At 45.5% G+C, this 6112-nt stretch overlaps 1 protein-coding gene and 1 long non-coding RNA gene across 2 annotated transcripts in view; one reads left to right on the forward strand and one right to left on the reverse strand.

The window, feature by feature from the left end:
* LOC109302718 overlaps positions 1–1760 on the reverse strand; it is a 9762-nt gene extending 8002 nt beyond the window's left edge. Inside the window, exon 1 of the long non-coding RNA XR_002098902.1 lies at positions 1667–1760. This is a non-coding gene — a long non-coding RNA (uncharacterized LOC109302718). The remainder of the gene's footprint in view (positions 1–1666) is intronic.
* PCCA (propionyl-CoA carboxylase alpha subunit) overlaps positions 1–6112 on the forward strand; it is a 569837-nt gene that overhangs the window by 443605 nt on the left and 120120 nt on the right. The window lies entirely within an intron of this gene.

Consider the following 6112-nt stretch of genomic DNA (forward strand, 5'->3'; position numbering starts at 1 on the left):
CTCCCCCCCCCCCCCCCCCCCCCCCGCTAGCCTCCCCTCACATTGAGGCCCCTGTACTTGGCTGCGTTGGGAGAGTGCCCAGCTGGCCCTGCCCTTGGCTCTCACAGACCCGAGTCAGCACAATGGCTGATGGTGACAGGGCAGAGGGGGAAGGGATGCTCAGCTGTACACTGCAGCCTAGTTGGGCTTACTGGGAATGTGCCTGCTTGTGGGGGGAATGTGGGTCCCTGGGTTGGGTGTGCAGGAGCCCACCCAGGACCCACATACCCCCCTGCGAGAGGGCGTAGCCCCAGGGAGCACGACCATGGTGCAGGGGACGGTGAGCATGGGTGACTCCACTGCCTGGCTGCGGGTGCTGTGCCTGTGGATGACTATGATTGAGGGATGGGGGGATGAAGGGGGGCATGCTTCTCCATGCCCAGCAGCCAATCATGGGTGGCCTGGCTGCTCGGCTGTCTCTGGCAGCCCAGGAAGCCTGAACCTACTGGCTTCGGCCAGTTCAGCCAGCCTGTGTGCCCACACACCTAAGGGTGAGCGTGTGTTCTGTTCATCCCCAAGTTAACCCATATATATTGCTTACAGAAACCTGCATAAATTTGATCAATTCTGCCTCAGGCTTTTTGAATGTCTGTACTTAGCCCAAAAGTAGTGTCTTGTTGATCTGAGGTGTTAAAGGCCATTCCTTTTCTTTTTGTTTTGTTCTGATTCCACTGCTACTGAGCTGATGAACTAATCCTCATTATAGTCTTATTCTCATGAGCCTCTGGATTGGTGTGCTGCTCTTTCCAGTGTGAGAGATCCCAAAACATCCTTTGGTGATTTGCATGCATCTGTTACCTTACAGAAAAGAAATCTAATATGGAGCTGTGTGTGTGTGCTTGGATGAGGGGAGGGAGCTATTCTTGCAGTTATGTGCTGCCTATTCTATAAATGTTCTAAATACTTTGAAAATTTGAAAAGAGTGATGGTACCTCATACAACGTAGAAACATGCATTTGAAGTAAAAGCCCAGCAATTCAAGTCTTCTGGTCTTATTCATAGCAGGTAAAAGGCTGCCTTGATGACACTTAGAGCAAATGAATTTCTCTCCTGCAGTCATGCACAGAATGAATTGCTTGATCTAGTTGGGTACAAAAGGGCAAGATCTATAAATAGTTAACTGAGCTTTCTTAAGGGCAGGTGATATATAGACAGAAACTCTCCCTTGGGGGCTTTTTTTAAAAGTAGGCACAAATATGAACAAAAGTAAGTTTGTAAAAAGAGGGCCTTTACTGAAATTGTAACCTTACTTATTTTGGTTTCCTTTTGAAAGTACATGGACAACCACATTAAAGGTGTATGAAGCTGACTTTAGATTCATTTGGAGGAAAAAGGAAAAAAAAAAGCCATTTTCTGAGACACCAATGTGAATATATTTTGTCAACAGTAAGCGGACATAATGCCCCTTAACACTGATGAGTTAATTTGTATGAAAGATGTTCTCATCTCACAAGCTTTTACTGCTTTTGCTTTTATTTGACAGTGATTAGTTACTGGCTTAAAGTAAGTTCTCCTCCTTTAGGCTAAGTACAGACAGTCAAAAAGCTGGAGGCTGAATCGATTCAGTCTTTGCAGGTTAGTCTAAGCTGCACAGAATAAATTGAAACAGAAGTGAACAGACATTTACCTTTGATTCAGGAAATACAGCCACATGCCTGCAGTGGTTCAGACCAGAAGTCAGGAAGTGCTAGAGTAGGCTGTGTGTTCATGTCTTCTTCCTGCTGCCCCTGAGGTTTCTGGGATTTGCAGTCCAGAAATGCAGCAGCAGGACACTGCAGGGTTGCTCATCACTTTCTCTTCCTGCTTCCAGGTGCCTCTGAGATTTGTAGACCACAGTTGCAGCCAGCAGTAAGCAAGGGAAGGAGTGTTTAACCCTCTTCCCTGGTCCCAGCCTCCAGCCCTGGTTTGCCTAGGTGGGCATTTCCCCCCCTTCCCCCTGTAGACTGCGCTGCATCCCCAGCCGGGCTTGCCACCCCCAACCCCCATCAGCCAGCCCTCACTGCTGCTGCTAGGGAGCAGAGGGGTGGGGTCAGCCCTGCTGTCTGGAGCAAACAGCCCAGTCCAGGGCTGGAAAGCATGCAGGGATGCTGAGGGACTGTGATTTAACTTGAACCAGGAAGGGTTCTGGGACAGACATTTCATAAACTGGTTTGACTCAAATCAGTTGAGTCTGATACTACATTCAGCCAGGTTTATCTTAAGCCATTTTCAGCCATCTTGAAACTGGTTTATGTGCACTGGATGTCTGTTCTGTTACAGGTCTAAACCAGTTTCTGATTACTTAAACTGGTTTATGTGTAACTTCTGTCCCTAGCCTTAGTGGCATTCTCAGTTTGTCCTTGCCCTGTTTATTCTTTGAGCTTCTAATAAGTTACATCTTTCTTGATTATTCATTTGGGCTGATTCTTTTAATTGCATGGTCAAAAAAATGGCAAAAGTACCCTCTTACAATGAAGTAAGGCCTGCCTTACTTTAAATCATCTGCCATGATAGACTGGAAGCCTTCAGGGTTTTACCCTTGCCTGAGGTGAGATGGACTCATCTGTTGTCAACAGGCATAACTGATGCCTTTTCTGTTGGATAGTCACATCATCTCTGATAAGTGAACAGTTTGCAGATCGTTCTCATTGGAACCTGCCTGTCAAGCAATGCATGGCTCAGACTTCACCTACGTAAGCTGTCAAAGCACATCACCTCAGACCCAAAGGAGACTGTTGTTTCCAAGGAATCTGTTGGTTTCTCCTAAGTGAGCGCCTCTCCAAACAGACATCACATTCTGGGCTGCAAAAAGAAAATAGACAAGAAAACCCACTGATATCATCAGTGACTACCTTGGTATCAGTAAGAAATAGAAGGGAATACCCCTTCAGATTCAGGATGGTAGTATTTGCCTCCACCATTCCTTCTCTGCAGGCCCAAGAATGGTTCCTGGTTCTTGATCTGTAGGTTGTGTGCTCACATATAGCTATCCACTCAGCCCATACGAAATGCCAGGGAATCACAGTGCAGTGAAATCATTACCAGTATAAGGTTACCAATCACCACTACTCTCTGTGACACTGATGAGAGTATTCAAAAAATGCTCCAGAGTGATAGCAGCATCCCTGAAGTGGTGTGCCATTTGAATCTGCTTGGTCACGACTGATGACAGCCACACAAACCCCACACACACACCCACACCTTCACAAATCCTGCTGCAAACCCCACCCCCTCCACCTGCCCACATACCCCCCACACAATCGCATCCTTTCACAATCCCACCCTCCACATCCTCCCACAAACCCCATACACCCATACCTTTGCACCTTCACAAATCCCCACACCTCTCTATACCCCTTCATAAATGCTCCACAAACCCCACACACATACCCACACCTCCCACCACCTTCACAAATACTTCCCTACACACATCTCCGGACCATACAAAGTACCTGCATATATTTTTAAAGAAGGTTCAAATAGTGTTATATTTGATTTAATTTGTAAAATAATAATAATAATAATAATTTTGCATAATTTTGATTTTTTTTTTTTTTTTTGGTGCATAACTCCCTGGGGTGTATCTTGCCTTTCAGGCTTCTAATCCTTTTTGTTACACTCTGCTGGACTCTTTCCAGTCCATCCACATCTATCTTGAAGTCTGAAACCGCAAACTGGACATAGTACTCCAGGTGAGGCCTCACCAGTGATGAATAGAGTGGAAAAATCATTTCCCTTGATTTGCAAGTGACACTCCTGTTAATATAACCAAGTATGCTGTTGGATTTTTTTACAAGAGATCACTGTTGGGTCATATTCATTTTATAATTCTCTGTCACCCCCAGGTCTTCTCTCCAGTACTGCAGCCTAGCCAATCATTTCCCAGTCTGTGTTTGTTTATGCAATTATTGAGTCCCAAGTGCAAGACTGCAGTTCTTTTGCTGAATTACATCTAACTGATTTTTGAACAATTTCTCCAGTTTATCCAGTTAATTTGGGATCCCAGCCTTGCATAGTGTCTGCAGCCCCACCCGACTTGATGTCATCCACTTATTTGCTAAACACGCACTTGATCCCATCATCCAAATAATTAATGCACTGGAACTCCTGAAACACATGGAGCCTCCTATTCTGCCCATCTCAAGCCTTCTCAATACAAGGCTGTTGCGTCTGGTGACAGAGCAGCCAGAACAGGGAAAACCCACATGACTTTCATTGGCTCTGCGCATCTCCCTAAGCCATAATCAGTATGCAGAGATCCCATCTAAAATTCATCCCCGAAGTGCTTTTAGAATTTCATCTGAACCATGCATCAGCCCACTCGCCTTCTTCCCAAGCTATCCTTGGTGGAAGAAGGAAACAAAATTGCATATACTAGATGTATCCAGGACTCTGTTTTAATCTCTTACAAGCACCAAGCCATTCAGACTGTTTCTTTCTGATTATAACATGGCATTCAAAATGTCAAGTTGTCTTCTCACCAAGAATCTCATAATGGATTAGCAGCCGAGTGGTGACCTCTGCTCCTGATTTGAAGCCTCACTCCACCACAGTTTAAGTGACTTATTCATCCTGTTGCAGACATATGCAGATATAAAAGTTCTGGAAAGCACTGACCTGGAGTACTCTGCTGACCTTTATCAAGAACTGTGCCTTGGACTTATTTGCTAGGTCAGGGATCAAGTTCAGGACAGCAACATAGTAATCACAGTTCAACTGCTGCAGGTGAAACTCCTCATCCCTGCTATCTGAATGGGATACTACTTAGCAGTCACTTACAGTATGATTCACCCTACTACTGTCTGCTCAAAGAAGAAAGAAAAGTTGTTTACTTTTAGGTAGCTGTGATTTGTAGTTGGTATGGATTACATGACTAGCTCTTCCTTCTTATATTCTGAGTCCTCTGCACCAAGGTCTTCAAATTCTGAGATGACTGGGGAGAGACCATAGTTAACCCATTCTTATGTCCTGCCTCAGTGGATGCTGCTAATCAGGCAATTTTATTCTTGCACACGTGACAAATGCACACCTTGTATGGGATCCAATATAGATTCAAAGAATTATAGAAAATTAGGGTTGGGAGGGACCTCAGGAGGTCATCTAGACCAACCCTCTGTTCAAACACGGACTGTTCCCAAGTACATCATTCGAGCCAAGGCTTTGTTCTAGCCTCGTTTTAAAAACCTCCAAGGATGGAGATTCTGCCATCTCACTGGGTAACCTGTTCCAGTGTTTTACTACCCTCCGGGTGAGAAAATTCTTCCTAATATCTAACCTAAACTTCCCTTGCTGCAACTTCACACCATCACTCCTTGTTCTGTCATTTGCCACCACTGAGAATACTCTAGCTCCATCCTTTTTTGAACCTCTCTTTAGGTAGTTGAAGGCTGCTATTAAATCCCCTGTCTCCTCTTCTCTAGACTAAATAAGCCCAGTTCCCTCAGCCTCTCCTCAGAAGTCATGCACCCAGTCCCCTAACCATTTCCACTGCACTCTGCTGAATTCTCTCCAATTTGTCCACATCTTTTCTATAGAGGGGTACCCAAAACTGAACACAGTACTCCAGATGTGGCCTCACCAGTGCTGAATAGAGGGGAATAATCACTTCCCTTAACCTGCTGGCAACACTCCTACTAGTGCAACCCAGTATACCGTTAGCCTTCTTGGCAACAAAGGTACTCTGCTGGCTCATTTTCAGCTTCTTGTCCACTGTAACCCTGAGGTCCTTTTCTGCAGAGCTGCTGCCCAGCCAGTCAGCCCCCAGCCTGTACTGGTGCATGGGCCTGTTCTGTCCCAAGTGCAGGACTTTGCACTTGTTCTTGTTGAACCTCATGAGATTCCTTTTGGCCCAATCCTCCAATCCTAGCCCCACCCTCCAGTATATCTACTCATCCTCCCTGCTTGGTGTCATTTGCAGATTTGTTGAGGGTTCACTCTGTGCCATCTTCCAGATCATTGATGAAGACACTGAACAAAACTAGCCCCAGAACTAGCCCCTGGGGCAATCCACTTGATACCAGCTGCCAACTAGACATCCAGCCATTGATTACTATCCTCTGAGCCTGAGGCCAGTTTTCTATCCATCTTATAGTTC

The sequence above is a fragment of the Gavialis gangeticus genome, unplaced genomic scaffold (genome assembly GCF_001723915.1).
Source record: "Gavialis gangeticus isolate Ggan-Ray unplaced genomic scaffold, GavGan_comp1, whole genome shotgun sequence".
Taxonomy (NCBI): Eukaryota; Metazoa; Chordata; order Crocodylia; family Gavialidae; genus Gavialis; species Gavialis gangeticus.